At 42.3% G+C, this 16,831-nt stretch overlaps 1 protein-coding gene and 1 pseudogene across 3 annotated transcripts in view; both read left to right on the plus strand.

Annotated features, from left to right (window-relative positions):
* The window catches only part of CDH20 (cadherin 20), a 228,446-nt gene that overhangs the window by 94,212 nt on the left and 117,403 nt on the right, over positions 1-16,831 (plus strand). The gene's annotated exons all lie outside the window — the stretch shown is intronic.
* Positions 2,751-3,675, plus strand: LOC148131403 (uncharacterized; annotated as a pseudogene).

The raw sequence follows: 16,831 nt of genomic DNA on the forward strand, positions 1-16,831 counted from the left end.
GGACAGATTGATTCTGTCTTGAGGGGAAGATTTAAGAGAGATCTTTTAAAAGAAAAGAAAAAAACTACACACAGCACTATTAATTGTATCCAGCAAAGTATTGGAAGCCAGTTCATCATACAAGCTTGAAAACTGATGCAATGACATGAAAACTCTGCCTGTGAAAGCTGTCAGTTTATTTTTCACAATTGAATTGGGATTATATCAAACTATAGTATTACCTTTGTTGTCAGTGCAAAAGCAACATGATGACATGGACAGCCCAAGCCAAGAGAGAGGCTTGAGAAAAGCTGTTCATGAATTTATAGTAGAGAAAAATTACATCAGATTATCATTATCTTCCTTTTTTTCTCTCTTAATATATAGGAAACGGATACTGCAAGTGTTTATATATTTGACTAGTTCTCCTAAAATTGTTTGAACAGCAATTGAAGTTTCTTGGCTTTCAAAGAATAGCATTACATTTGAATTCTACAGCATTCAATTCTCTAAAGATCCAGAGTAAAATCACTATGCTATAGACTCACCAATAAAGCTGCTTTTGCCTCTCTTTTTTTTCTTTTGTCTGTTAAGGGAAAAAATGAATATAACCTGCTTCATGTGAGTTTCTTTTCATGATTTTATGATGAGTATTATAAATAAATGCCTTTTTTCTCTCCCATTCTTTATTCTGTCTACCATGCTAAAACTATCGAAAAATGAAGAAGACATTGATTTGGGATTTCTCTTGTGGATTAACAGGGTTTATATTCACCCAGGCTTAACCTTAATCCAAAAAGACAATAATGCTAAAGAATTCATGAAATGAATTTCGAGTAGTCCCATTACCTCCGTGCTTCTAACAACTTCACAATTAACCCTGTATGTTATTCCTGTTTGGGACAAAGGTCCATACCACCAGCCACGTTATTGGTAAATCTCTGAATAGGAGGCATCATTTTTCTTGAAAGATTGAATGGGCAGGTACTTAAAAATCTTTCCTAGTTTCATCGTACAGTACTTAATTTGTTTCTGCTATTCAGGAAGCAAAAAGTAAAAGAAAGAATAAATGGCATAGGGAAATAAAAAGCAAACTTAAGAGGAGCCTAGAAATCAAATAAAATTGGATAGAATGAAATAGTTTGTGGAAAGATGTGGTATTTAAGTAAGAAACATACCGGTAAGCTTTGTCAGAAGTGCAACCAATTGACATGAATTAGAGAAAGTAAAAGAAAAGAAAAGATATCCCCAAAGATCTGAAATTATAATGTAAACTTATATAATAAAAATACATCTGGGATAAAACAATTTTAAAACATAAAATTTTAAAAAAGTAAAATGAACTTGCTTACTCAATGTACGGGAGAAACCCTTGGAATACATTTCAGACTATTTAAGCTTACATAGAACTAAGTACTACATGGTATCTTGGTACTCAACTGTTTTGGTTGAATTCAACTCACTGAATTTGGTACATTTTGACATGAACATTTCGTTCCGGTATTGTTTGGTACTCAATGCACAAACCAGAACTTGTCAGTGTCAGCTACCTTATGACTCACTACATTATTCCTTATGGGAAAAATTTGTTTGGTACTGATCATTTTTGGTACTCACACCTCCTGGAATCAATTAATGATGACGACTGAAGTACCACTATATAACATCCAAAGGTATAGTCTGAAGCACATGCAATAATAAAATTGTACTTATGACTTCTCCATTGTGGTAGAGATAGCATTCAGGATTGGGTGATCAGTCTCTGATTGGACTAATTGGACTGAGTCTGTCAAAACTCTGAGGACACTTCCTCTGTTGCTAGGGTCCTCCCAGAAATTGACTCAGTCAGCTAGCTGGACGACGTGTTAATTTCTTCTCCTAATAAATTCAATTTTTAAAAAAAATTGATTCAGAAAATAGGAATAAAATCACCAATCCTGAATACTATCGCGAAGCCGGAACTGGTCTACCACTTTGACAGCTGTCAAATGGCAGCGCAGTCGGGGCTTCGGCCCAGGCCGTTGGACATCAGATAGGCTGAAGGCCGATCTACAATGTACTGAGGTACTGAGGTTGCAGGAGGTGTGTTGAAACACCATCCACACCACATCCCCACACTTTGGCTTGGTGAGGCTCTCAGCGGCTTCAAACGGCCGTTGCAGATGCTGAAATTAACTGTGGTAGTATTTAAAGGGGCCGAAGACTGCAGCAAAGACCAGCAGTGCGACAGGCAGGTAGGGAGAGTAGATTTAGGTAGGAAAGTGACAAAAAGGCTTCACCATGATTGGCGGTAACTCCGGAATAACATTGGCGGAGTTAAAAATGGCTGAATCACAAAATGCTAACCGCGCTGTCAGGAGAGTGGAGGAGACGGCTTGCAGGCCGTCACGCTCTCTAAGCCCAGCAGCCCCAGAACAGACGGCTTCCTTTTACAGCCCCAAGCCAAAGGACAAGGCTGCAGGAACCCGAAAGGGCTCCAAGGCAGCAGAGAGGGACGAGCGCTGCAGGGACAAGGCGCTGGATAAGTTATGGGCTTGAGGGAAAGAGCAAAATGATGAAGAAATGGTGCCCAGTATAATTTCCTGCCCAAATGAGGAACGACCATTATTGAGAGGAGAGAGGCAGCTGCAAACTGACAGGACTGCAGTAGCAGAAGCGGCCATAGAGGGAGCTGAAGAGCAGCAGGAATCTATTCCAGGCTTCTGAGATTAGAATTTTTTTCTGTCTGCCCAGCAACAGAGCAACTGACAGTCACTGATCAGAGACACTGAATGGCTCCAGAGGTGACATTTACTCCCATGTCAGCTGGGGTTAGACCAGTTAGGGGGCCGGAACCTGAATTCCAGGTTAATATGCAGCCTATGTTAAATGAGGCAGTGAGACAGACCAGAGGCTCACTCTCAGAGATTTCAGTTTCTTCATCCAGACATAGTAGAAGACACAGGTCTTATTATGATGATGATCTTTCCCTGCATACAGAATCAGGTGTATATATTCCTGCTGAAAGCTCCCACTCTATCACATCTGACAGTGGCCAGATGATGGAGAGGAACTATTCTGATGATGAAGGCCTCAACGATGCTGACCAAGGCTCTATCCTGGGCCTGTTCCAACCTGCCATCTTTAGGTCTCTCCTTTTTAAGGCCAAAAAGACCACAGGGCGAGGTTTGGTCCCTGAACCACAGGAGCCTGCAGACCCCCTGAGGACCCCAATGCCCCATTGTTTTCAGAGAAAACAGTCACAACAGATGTCATCCCTGCGCCAAAGATGTTCACCACAGTCATCCAAAGGCAGTGGTCATTCCTCGGGTCTGGTCCAAGCCCTTCCTCCCTGGACAAGAAATTGTTTAATGTAGGAGATGATCTCTCCAAGGCCCTGGATGTGCCCGATGTCGATGCCCCAGTTGCAGCCCTGCAAGCCAACACAGACATCCCTGGGGAGCCTGAGGACTCACTGAAGGCTGAGGACAAGAAGGCTGAGCAAACATTGCAAAGAACACACCTGTCAGCAGCATGGGCAGTGAAGGCTTCCACAGATGCATCTTTCTTTAACAGGGCCTCTCTCATCTGGCTTCAGGAGCTGCAAGAGAGAATTCCATTGGATGATGTCAGATCGCACCAACATGTGAACAAACTATTGGCAGCAGTGGAATTTTCAGCTGATGCCACACTGAGTGCTGCCAGATTTGCATCTAGGGCAATAGGGGGAACGGTGACCTCTCGTCACCTGCTCTGGCTAAAGCAATGGCAGGCTGATATGAGGGATAAATTATTTAGAGAGGCTCTGAACAAGGTCCTAGTGGACTCCAAGGACAAAGGGAAGGTCTTGCCGTCCAGGTCCAGAAAGAGTTAATTTAGACCAACAACCTATGTCAGACGTTCCTATTATAGGATCCCTGAAGCAGGAGGGGGATTCCCCAGACCCGAGTCTTTTCACCCCCAGGCAGGAACAAAACCAGGACAGGACAGGTAGAAATCATCCTTTTAACAATAAGTGGCCCTTTCGAGAGGCTGGGGGTCATCCCTTCCAATGCCCCAGATAAAATGGATGTCAACTCTCCCATTGGGGGACGTCTGGCCTTGTTTGCCAGACATTGGGAGGAAGTAACGACTGACACCTGGGTCCTGGAGACAGTCCACTCGGGACTATCTATAGAATTCCTCTCCATGCCCCCGAGGTTTTTTATTCGTTGTCCTGTCTCTTGGAACACAGAGAGAAGGACCCTTATGGAAATAGCTATTCAGCACCTGCTGGAGATTCGGGCTATTCAGCCAGTTCCTGAGGGTCAACAGGGCATGGGATTCTATTCCATATTGTTTGTAATCCCCAAAGCCTCAGGGCAATTCTGGATTTGAAGCGTCTTAGCCGCCAGGTGAAATACAGACGGTTCAAGATGCATTCACTCCAGTCCATCCTGGAGGGAATTAGGGAGGGGGACTTCCTTTCCTCCATTGATTTAATGGAGGCCTATCTCCATGTCCCTATTATCCCTGCACATCGACAACTCCTCAGGTTCTGCTACAATGGGAGGCACTACCAATACAGGGTCTTGCCCTTTGGACTTTCATCAGCCCCCAGGTCATTCACTAAGCTGTTGGCAGCCCTGGCAGCCCACCTTAGGACTATACCAGTTAGGGTCCAGTGTTATCTCGATGACATACTGGTCCAGTCATCTTCCCCATCTAGGGCAGTAGACGATTTAGAGCTCACCGCTCAGCTGCTCCAAGAGCATGGCTTCTCTGTCAATGAGGCCAAAAGCCACTTCACTCCCACCAATACTTTACTCCATCTGGGAGCTGTAATAAATACCATTTCCTACAAGGTGTCCTTATCCCAAGAACATCAGGAGAATATCAGGGAGTTAATTGGACAGGTAAAATCTAAACCTAGAGTGTCCCTGGCTACTCTTTCTAAGCTCCTGGGGGAAATGATATCATGCATTAATATAGTGCCCTGGGCTAGATTGCATGCCAGGTCACTCCAGTGGTTTCTTCTACCTTATCAGAAGACAGGTAGGAGTTGTTCCCTCTTACAGGTCAGATTAACTCCGTTGGTCCTTAAGTCTTTACGATGATTGATTAATAATGATACTAAGGTATTTAATTTTTGATTGAAAATATGAGATTATATGCAATGTAATTGTAATTGAAAACTACGAAATGGAAGTACAAAACAATTTGTAAACCAACCGGCACACTGTATGTACACATATGGAAGATAGCTTGATGTTTTTATGTTTTGTTTGTTTATGTTTGTTTTTAAAAACCAATAAAAAAATTTAAAAACAAAACAAAACAAAACAAAAGTCTTTACGGTCTTCTGAGGCGCTTTCCATGGGACTTCTATTCAAGGAACCAGACAGGTTAGTGCTGACCACAGATGCCAGCCTTCATGGATGGAGAGCCCATATTCAATCCAGGGTGCTCTAGGGACAATGGTCCCAGGCAGATTTGGGCAATATTAATTGGCTAGAGCTTCGAGCGGTCCATTTGGCCCTGAGACAATTAGAGGACATGGTCTCAGATAAGGACATCCTGATCTTGAGTGACAATGTGTCAGCTAAGGCACATATTAACCGCCAAGGGGGGACTCATTCAGAGCCTCTGATGCTAGAGGCAGAACAGCTCTGTTTATAGGCAGAGAGACACCAAATATTGCTCAGAGCTGAGCACATTGCAGGTGTGGCCAATGTTGAGGCTGACTGGCTTAGCAGAGCCACCATTGACCCTGCAGAGTGGCGTTTGCATCCCGATTTGTTTCAGGAGCTGTCGGAGTGCTTCAGATGCCCAGCAGTGGAGTATCTTCGCTTCCCAGGACAACACGCAACTCCCGAGATTCTATTCCAGGTTTGCGGTTCCAGGGGTGGAGGGAACGAATGACTTATGCAGCCATTGGCCAAGAGAGCTCCTGTATGCATTTCCTCCCCTGCGCCTGATCCCGAGGGTCATCCAGAAACTGTTGGCGGAAATAGTGGAGCTTATCCTCATTGGCCCAGAAGGCCATGATTTGCAGACTTAGTAAACCTTTCCATTTTCAGACCTTGGAGGAGAGTGTCGCTCAGCCAGGGGCCAATCTTGCATCCAGAGCCGCACTTGGCCATTTGGAGATTGAACGAGGATCTCTGATCCAGGACAATTATTCCTCCAAAGTAATAAGAACTATCTAGGCCTCCAAGAGACCCTCCACTAACCGCATCTATGATACAACCTGGAAGGCTTTCAGCGAATGGTGTTGTAAGTATGACATTATCTCTTCTGGGACCTCAATTGCCCAGGTACTGGACTTCCTCCAAGAGGGCCTAGATAAGGGACTCTGACCTAACACTCTGCGGAGGCAGGTTGCAGCCTTGTCCTCTGTCCCAGCGGTCGCCAACTGGTGGGCCACGGCCCACTGGTGGGCCATGAGAAAATTTTGGTGGGCCGCAGAGAAATGTCACTCCCAGAAGACCCCCAAAACAATTAATCCAGGCTACGCAGGAACACAAGGCTGCACCGCCCACATGGCCCGCGGGAACCCTCCCTGCCCACTCACTCCTTACCTGGCAAACTTGCCTGCTAAATTGCTATTTTTCCCGTTTCTGACCATCAGCTGTTCTGTGGTGCTGGGAGATTTAGATTAGCTAGGAAGCAGGAAATGATTGGATTTCTTGCTTTCTAGCTAGTCTTTATTTTAAGCACAGCCAAACCTCCCTTAGAACTGAAGATTCTATTATTCAGTGCAGACTCACGGCAAGCAAATTTGAGAGACTGAGCTAGCCGATGGCAGACAGATAGATCACTGAATGATTCTTTGAGCAACTCAATTTGCCTGCCTGCTTTGCCTGATTTTGGGTAAAAGTTGCTCTTTTTTTAATAAGAAAACCAATATTCACATAAATGTTGTGTTGTGAGTTAATTTTGTGAGTTTGCTTGCTAGCAAATTTTATGAGTTTGCTTGCAAGCAAATTTTATGGGTTTGCTTGCAAGCAAATTTTATGTGACAGACTGAGCTAGCCGATGGCAGATAGATAGATCTTTGAATGAGCAACTCAATCTGCCTGCTGCTTTGCCTGATTTTGGGTAAAAGTTGCTCTTTTTTTATAAAAAATTCAATATTTATATAAATATTTATAATATTTACATACAAGCCATGCCCAGCCAGTCACATGACCACCAAACCACACCCACAAATTAGGCCACGCCCAGAGAACCGGTTAGTGATCCCTGGGATCTAAAATTATGAGTTTGGTGGTCCCTGAGGTCCAAAAGGTTGGCGACCTCTGCTGTAAAGTACTATGAAGTGGTATATAAGTCTAAGTGTTATTGCTATTTTCCCTCTGTAAAGGTCATCCTACTCTTTCTATGAAGCTGATGAACATAGCACCAGCTATGCTAACTCCAACCCTGTGATGATCAAAACATATTTTCCATTTAGCGTCCTGTTGGCGCCCCCTGCTCTGTTCTATCCTTGGGGGGAGTGGAATCTTTGTCGAGACATCCCACGGTCCACAGGTTTCTGAAGGAGGCTACAAACCTGAGGCCTCCAGTGGTTCATCGATATCCAACATGGGACCTCTCTAAAGTACTGCAGTCACTGACTGAAACCCCATTTGAGCTACTGAGGTCAATTCCCTTGCAGTTTTTGTCTTGTAAGGTAACCTTTCTGGTAGCAATCACCTCTGCCAGAAGGATTTCAGACCTGGCAGCCTTGTCTGTCAGGAAAGACCTTTGTGTGTTTCATACCAATCGAGTGGTGTTAAGACTAGACCCTTCGTTCATGCTAAAGGTGAACTCGTGGTTCCACAGAGCCCAGGAATTTTACCTGACTTTTGTCCGCATCCTGTGCATGTGTTAGAAAAAAGATGGCATACTCTGAACATCATCCTTCAGGAGGTCTGAATCCCTCTTTATTTCCCTTCAACCTTCTACCATGGGCTGCAAGGTGACTCCAATGACTGTGGGGAGATGGATAAGACTATGCATATCCAAAGCCTACCAAACACAGGGACTTGAAGTTCCTCCAAGGATAACAGCACACTCAACAAGAAGCGCAGCAACATTGACGGCGTGGGCCACCCAGGCCTCTCTGGAGGAGGTTTGCAGGGTAGCTACCTGGGCCTCTCCTTCTCCGTTCATCAGACACTATAAGCTGGACTCATTTGCTTCTGCTGAGGCAGCTTTTGGACGGAGGGTTCTGCAAAAGGTCCATTCTGTGTAAGGGACTTGGACCACACTAGGCCCACCCGTAGGACAGCCTGCTTTGGTATGTCCCAATCCTGAATGCTATCTCCACCACAATGAAGAAGGGTCATTGGTTCTAACCTGATACGACCTTTCTCTTTGGGTGGAGATAGTATTCAGTCCTACCCTTTTGTGGTGCGTTCCGAATGTAATGGTGTATGTTATACTTATAGGAGAACACGTCAGTCTGTCACTATTCCTTCGCCAATTTTTGGGAAGTCCCTAGCAACAGAGGGAATGTCCTCAGAGTTTTGACAGACTCAGTCCAATCAGCAGCAGAGACTGATTACCCAATCCTGAATGCTATCTCCACCCAAAGAGAAAGGTCGTATCAGGTTAGAACCAACGACCCTTCTGTTTAAAAGTAGCATAGGAAAATATTTAAAACCATGTACAGAATAAATAGATACTGCAGAATATTTTTAGATTGACCTGGAAGGGATATGGGAAAAAATTCAGAATCATTATTTTTGTTTTGAGCTATCTATTAAATTAGTCCTCAGGTGTGCTTAAAACTTAATTTCACTGCTGTATTATAGGAAAAGGAAAAGATGTCACAGCACCTTCTCCTCTGCTGACAGCTCTTGTCCATACTGATTTTACCTACTCTCAGCAGATAAGATATGCTTATTAGGTAGACAAAATCCAGAAGCAATTATATGCCATTGTTTTCATAACTGATTGGACAAATAAATAACAATAACATTTCTATTTTCAAAACAGTAGCATCTGGGGAAAAAAAGATATTTTTTCTAATCAGGGACGCTGTCTGTTTTAGGATGCTAGTACTGCAAGTGGATGATGTGTATAAGTCACATGTCTCCTTATAAAAAACACACATTCTCCAGTGTGCCAGTTGGAGAATCCAAGTTTGGGTTGACACTCACCTTTCTGCCCAGAGAATGAGTTCTCAATCTTTTGCCACACCTCTCTGTCGTCTGTTGAATCCCCACTTTCGACTCAGTCTTGGCCCTATAGAGACATGACGAGATTGGCTCAGAAAACTTAGGAGAAAGACTTGGATTCTCTCACCAGCAGGTTTGTGTGCTTCAGCTCATGTCGTGCTATTTCCTAACTTCCTAACATCCATAGACCTGACGGAGGCATACCTCCATGTCCCTATCCTTCCATTCCACCAAAGGTATTTGAGTTTTGCTATGCAGGGCAGCACTTCCAGTACAGAGCCTTACCATTTGGCCTGTCCTTGGCGCCCAGGACCTTTACCAAGTTGTTGACAGCACTGGCGGCACACCTCAGGTCAACTCCTGTGCGTGTCCAGTGCTATCTCGATGATATCCTAATACAGTCATCCTCTCACCTTCGGGCACAAGAGGATCTGCAGATCACGATCTGGGTCCTTCAGGACCGCAGATTTTCAGTCAATTTCACAAAGAGCCACCTGGTCATCTCCACTTACCTATTACACCTAGGCACGGTGATGGATACCAGGGAATGTGAGTCTACCTTTCCCAGGAACGCCAGGACAGCGTCAAGTCCTTAGCGAGCCAGATCCAAGCAGAAGGAACCGTTCCCTTGGCCCTCCTCTCGCAGTTCCTGGGAAAGATGGTATCTTGCATAGCAAATGTCCCATGGGCATGGATGCACACCAGGACCTTATGGTGGTTCCTACTTCTGTAGCAAAGGTCCGGTGACAGCAACTCAAGTACCAGGGTTCAGGTCCTGTCAGGGGTACTCAAGTCCTTCCAATGGTAGATTTCCCCAGGCATAATGAGGGGAAGCCTGTTCAAGGAGCCCAAGCAATTGACCATGACCTCGGATGCCAGCCTCTTCAGCTGGGGCGCCCATCTCCAGTCTCAATTGGCACAAGGACAATGGACTCAGACAGTTCTGAGAAACAACAAAAATTGGCTGGAGCTCAGATCAGTGCATTTGGTCCTCCGTCACTTCCAGGACACTGTCTCCAGACACTACACCCTAATTCTGATAGACAGTGTAGCCACCAAGGCTCACATCAACCACCAGGAGGCCACTCTCTCCAGGTCCCTCATGCATGAAGTGGAACAATTGGGACTCTGGGAAGAGAATCACCTGTTCTCCATCAAGGCGGAACACATTTTGGGGGCAACGAATATGCAGGTGGACTGGCTCAGCAGGACCACTCCAAGTGGCGCCTGTACCTGGACCTCTTCAGGGAGCTGTCTGAGAGATTCAGCCATCCAATCCTGGACTTGTTCTCCACCCCAGCAAATTCCCAGTTGCCCAGGTTCTTCACCGGGGGCAGAAGGGGTCAATGCACTCCACAGTCCGTGGCGCACAGGCCTGCTGTATGCCTTCCCCCCACTCTTTCTCTCATTCCAGGGCTAATCAAGAAGGTGTTAACAGAATGGGCACAGATCCTACTTCTTGCTCCCCACTGGCCCAGATGGCCATGGTACACAGATCTGGTCAACTTCTCAGTATCCCATCCTTGGAGGATCTCTCAGGACAGGATCTCCCTCAGCCAGGGGGTCTTGATCCAGCCAGAGCCTCAGTAGCTCCAGTTAACCGCCTGGCACTTGAGAGGAGTATTCTGAGGAAGGACAAATTCTCCATGAAGGTGATACAGACTATTCAGGCCTCCAGGATGCCATCAACCAATCGAATCTATGTTTCGACTTGGAAGGACTTTTGTAACAGATAGTCCAGGAATCACATTGATTCTACTTCGGTATCTGTGCCACAGATCCTGGATTTCCTACAGGAAGGTTTGACAAAGGTTTGTCTCCAACACCATTTGCAGACAAGTGGCTGCTCTGTCCATAGTGCTAACATGCAGGGTCCTGGAATCCCTCACCCAGCATCCGGTGGTATGCACATTCATCAGAGATGCAGCTAACTTAAAACTTCATGTGGTGCACAGGTATCCCACCTGGGACCTGTCCAAGGTACTACAGGCCTTCACCAAGGCCTACAAGCTTCAAGCTCTCCCAGTACCCAGGCAAGTGACAGCCCATTCAACCAGAAGCAAAGCTATGACAGCTGCATGGGCAACACAGGTCTCTATTGAGGACATCTGTAGGGCAGCAACGTGGTCCTCCCCGGCACCTTTTGTAAGGCACTATAAATTAACACCTTTGGTTTGGCTGAAGCAGCCTTCAACAGGAGTGCTCCAACAGGTGCATACACATTCAGGTGCATACAGACTCAGGACCAGGCTGCTACCCCCACTTAGGACAGCTGGCTTTGGTATATCCCAAATTTGGATTCTCCAATCAGCACACTGGAGAAGGGGTGTTGGTCTTACCTGACATGCACCTTCTCAGGGTGTCGATGGAGAATCCAACCCCACCCTGCAACTGTCTGGTCCAGAATCCAGGAGGAACCAGAGCCAACACATGAGTCCCAAGTGATGAGTCTGCTTACCGAGATGAGGTGGACCAGTTGCTTTTGTGGTGTGAAAACAATAACTTGGTCCTCAACACCAATAAGACCAAGGAGCTTATAGTGGACTATAGAAGGAACAGATCAGACATCCAGCTCTTGCTATCAATGGAGACCAAGTGGAGCAAGTGGGCAGTTTTAAGTTTCTAGGTGTTACCATAAAAGAGGACCTGACTGGGGTGCTCACATTGCAGCACTGAAGATCACTCACTGTTTAGAGGAGTTACACTATTTGCCTAATAGATTTTCATCCTTTTTGAAGCACCTAAACAAGGTATGTCTGTCTGTCTCTGTCTCTGTCTCTCTCTCTCTCTCTCTCTCTGTGTGTGTGTGTGTGTGTGTGTCTCCCTCCATCACTCCCTCCCTCCCTCTCTCTTTCTCTTCTCCCTTAACTATTTCCTTCATCTCATCATTGTCTAGGTTTGGGCTCCTTCCCTTTCCTTTCCACTGCTCAATCTGCATCCTATTTCTACCCCCTTTTTTGACATTTTTACTGGAAAGAAGGAATGTCTGTGGATGTGCATAGCTTGTGTGTGTATGAGAAGGAGAGACAGAGCCTGGGAGCAGAGTCAAGAGAGATATCAACTTGGAGTTATTATATTCCCACAAGCAATCCAAATCCAGCCCCTCTTGAATTCCATTAACTCTTATCTAGTGACAGTTTAGTGCTGATAGTTGACTAGATTCTTGTGCATAGACATGAGCTTAACTGGAACATAATCAGTTCACTGCAACTTAACTGGGGTCCTTTTTCATTGTGCCTGATAGTGTATGTGAGAGAATGGTAGGTATTCCCAGTGATTTAATTGAGACTTTTATTTTAAAAGCAATTAATTATTTAAAGCGGTGGCTATCAATTCATTATATTTTGCCCCTGCCCATTTTTAATATTTCTTCTGACTGGTACATATGTATACATGCTAGAAACGTGTTTATCCGTATCTCCAATATACACATAAACACCCACAACTAAAGCTAAAATACTAAAAACTAATAGAAACTAAAATAAGGTAAAAAAAACAAAGAGAAAGTTAAATATGTAAAAAAAGTAAATGAAAAAGAAAAAAGGTACAAAGTAATGCTCTAGTTTACTGTACAGCAGAAGTACAATTATAAATTCACCTCTTTCTTTAAAGTTACAATATCTCTCTCTCCTTTCTATTATTTATTCTGTCTAATAATCAAAACCATAAACCATAAGTTCATTTTTTTCTGTTTTCCACAAAAAGTCTGTAAGGTATTTCCAATCAGCAATAAGCATAGTAAATTTTCTTAAATTCAGAATTGTTTATTCTTTTTGGTAAATATGATATCTTCACTGAGAATTTTGGTAAACATGATATTTACTAAGTCTACCAACTGAGTAAAGTTTGTATAAACCAATGCTTTTGCATGTGAAGAATCATATGATATTACAGTACATCAGCTGTGGTATGTGATTTCCTTACATGAATGCTCATTTTCTTTCTGTGTATAGGATAAAACCATCGTAATTAAGAGTTTAGTAACTGGTAAGCTTGTCACTCATTTAAGATGACCTTTCTAGCATCTTTGTAAACAACAATTTATAATGATTATTGTGCTGCAAAAAAAATTTGAGCACCTTTAATATTATATTAAACTTTTTTTCTTAGAACAGCCCAAATTTGCAAGGAATATTCTGCTTGTACTTAAAATTATGTGTGACTTTTTGTTAGTTTTCAGTCCAAGTTTATGGAGTCCTTGATGACTTTTGTATATAGCAATGAAACTGAAGATTCTGTGAAAGATTGCTTCACTGTAGGATGCCTATAAAATGATATTAAAAAGACCTCTTCTTTTAGGTAATTATTCAATATGCCTGTCACCATTAAAAGGTCAGAACAAGAAATTGCACAAGAATATCTGGCTTGCTGGAGTTGTAAATAGAAACTCTTATACTTAAACTCTTATACTTATACTCTTATACTATAACTCTTATACTGTTCTATGAGATTATTGTTTATAATGTACCATCTGAATGTTGCAGCTGAAAAGATAAACCCTATTCAGGCTGAATGAACTTATTGCGTTTTTTGTTTTTGTTTTTTAAATGACAAATGTGACGCATTGGAGGTACAGCAAGATGTGATGAGCAAAGAGACAGAATCACATAGATATTTTAAGAAATTATTTCTCTATTAAGATATCCTTTCATCAATTTTTATCTTGAGCAATGCTGGGTAGGAAGACAGGATGATTTATCAACTGTTACTGATCACTCAAATTCTTAGCTTGCCTGCCAGATGCATTCTAGGGATTGTTAGCTACCTTAAAATGATTGTCCTGTTCAGAAGAGCCTTTTGAATGCTGCAATTCAGGATTTTTACAGGATTCATCTAAGGATATACAACATCTGACCATAGATATGTGGTATACAGATAGTCCTCGACTTACAACATTTTGTCTAGTGACCATTCAAAGTTACAACAAGCACTGAATAAAGTGACTTATGACCATATTTCATAGTTACAACCTTTGCCGCATCCCCATGGTCATGTAATCAAAATTCAGATGCTTGACAACTGGTTCATGTTTATGACGGTTGCTGTGCCCCAGGGTCATGTGATCACCGTTTGCGATCTTCTGACAAGCAAAATCAATGGGGAAGCCAGATTCACTTCACAACTTCAGTGGTTCACTTAACAACTGTGGCAAGAAATGTTGTAATGTGGGGGAAAACTCACTTAACAAATGTCTGACAACAACAGAAATGTTGAGCCCAGTTGTAGTTTTAAGTTGAAGACTACCTATAATCATAGGTCAACCTCTGTTACTATAATAGTGTATATTTTTTTGTAAGATTGGCATTTAATTAAATTACTAAATCTGTTGTGAAACTTGAAGGAATTCTTAATGTTCTGAATGATTTGGGGAAGATTAGAACTGGTAATTCTGCTGATTTGTAATTACCTAAAATAATTGCCTACTTTACTTCAGAATTCTGAAACCCACTGAATATTTGTAAATCACTCTAATAAAGTTGCCCATATCTATTTTGATGTATATTTTATATGAAAATCAAATAATGAGTTGATGAATTTCAGTTCAAAGTTTCTCAGAATTTGAAGCTGTTCCAGACACACTTAAACATTTTGAGTCCGAAGTCCTGAAGGCTTTGGAGTAAATAGGTAGAATATGACATCCTCCCACATAAAAGTGACCATAATTTATTATAATGATCTGAGTTTCTAGGCAACTATACAGAAAATAATAGGTATTTTTCTCTTTGTATCTTTTTCTTTTCAATGCGAGAACATGCAACAGATTCTTCTAATAGTTCTAGCAAATGTCTGAGTATTCCTATTACAAAATAAGCACTAGTCGTGATCTCAGTGGCAGTTGAAATTTATTTCTTGTAAAAGCAATCCTTGTCAGTATTCATCCATTTGTCTATCCAGAAAATATGAACTATACTTCCCAGCAGTCTCATTTGGTCAGCATTAATGTGGGATAATTCAGCAAATGTTGGAGGATATAAGTTCTCCATCCCTGGTGTATAGAGTTCAATGAAGACTGATTATACTCTCTTCCTTTGGATTGACTGGATTTGAAAGTTATAATTAATTTCATGCAATGTCTTTATGAAACCCTACTAGAAAGAGCTAGAACATATTGGCCATATTCAGTAAAAGTCCCATTATAAAGTGATAAAGGTATTAGTATTAGAAAGCAGTCTTCCACATTGACCCTGTGGGGTAATGAATTCCTTGTGCTATAAATCAATTTTTTAAAAAGACATTGTATATTACACATTTTTTCAAAGCCTCAAGAAAACAAGATTCTGTGACAATTACAATACAATGCTATTGATCATAATGGGCTTCTACCTACCAGTGATACATCTCTCAAGCTGAAAAATCCTCAAGATACATATGAGAAGATCAGCCAGGGCTTAATTCCAATCACATTTGGAATAAAAGCATAAGTTAAATTAAGATGGGTCGATTCAAAATATATGCCATTGGAAAGCTTGTGGGACTTCATTTAAATGGAAAGCATGCTTTAAAAATACCTTTACTGTACTTGATTGCAAAATCTATAAAGCACTTTTGTCCACCACTTTAATCCTAACACACATATTATTTTGAAAAACAGGATACACTGTATGTATGTAAATTTAATTTTATACTGTCACATAATCTACTAAACAGGGCACTGTTTTTAGTTGCACCTCCCCACATTCCAAGCTGTAATATAGATAACAAGGCTGTTCATATTTTGAAAATGATTTGAAAAAAAATGGTTGACATGCTGCATGAATGCATCCCTCTCTGCTCTTCGTTAATGCAGATTACTTTTTTTAAGGCTTCTGGGGGAGCCTGAAACAAGATGCTTGTGCTGCTGCTTTAAGGAATCCATGCATTAAAATTAATGCGACTATTAAATCATCCTTTTTCAGCTTTGAATGAAATCCTGTTAAAAGCCAAGCTATTTTTATATATAGTAGGCAGGTGCTATTTGTTTCTCCATGTAATTTTTCCCACTATATATTTACACTATATATAGTGTACAGACAGTACAGTAAAAGAACAGTAAAAAAATCTATATTAAAATTTATTGATAATTGTATGAGAGTAAATTATGAGATTGTTCAATGAATTACAGGGGCATATTTTGTGCTCTAATGTACCTATGGAAGTCTATTAAAACTGGAGCTTCATTTTCTGTTTAAATTAGAAGTAACTGTTTCAGGCTATTTATTACATAAATATAAACAGGTTAAAAATCCCAATGAGTTTATAAAATAAATGTTTTTAAAATGAGTACAGTATTTTATATCTCGTTACACACACACACACACACACACAAGCAGAGAGAGGGAGGGAGGGAGAGGGAGGGAATCTGTTCTAGACCAGCAGTCGCCAACCGGTGGGCCACAGCCCACTGGTGGGCCGTGAGAAAATTTTGGTGGGCCGCAGAGGAATCTCACCCCCCAGACTACCCCCCCCAAAGCAATTAATCCAGGCTGTGCAGAAACACAAGGCTGCGCCGCCCACATGGCCCACAGGAACCCTCCCCGCCCACTCACTCCTTACCCAGCAAACTTGCCTGCTAAATTGCTATTTTTCCTTTTTCCGACCATCATCTGTTCTGCTGTGCTGGGAGATTTAGATTAGCTAGGAAGCAGGAAATGATTGGATTTCTTGCTTTCTAGCTAGTCTTTAGATCTTCAGCTCTGCTTTTAAGTATAGCCGAACCTTAGGACTGAAGGCTTGCTTGCAAGCAAATT

Source organism: Notechis scutatus, chromosome 3 (assembly GCF_049901735.1).
Source record: "Notechis scutatus isolate UNSWTSFEM ecotype Mainland chromosome 3, rNotScu1.2, whole genome shotgun sequence".
Classification (NCBI taxonomy): domain Eukaryota; kingdom Metazoa; phylum Chordata; class Lepidosauria; order Squamata; family Elapidae; genus Notechis; species Notechis scutatus.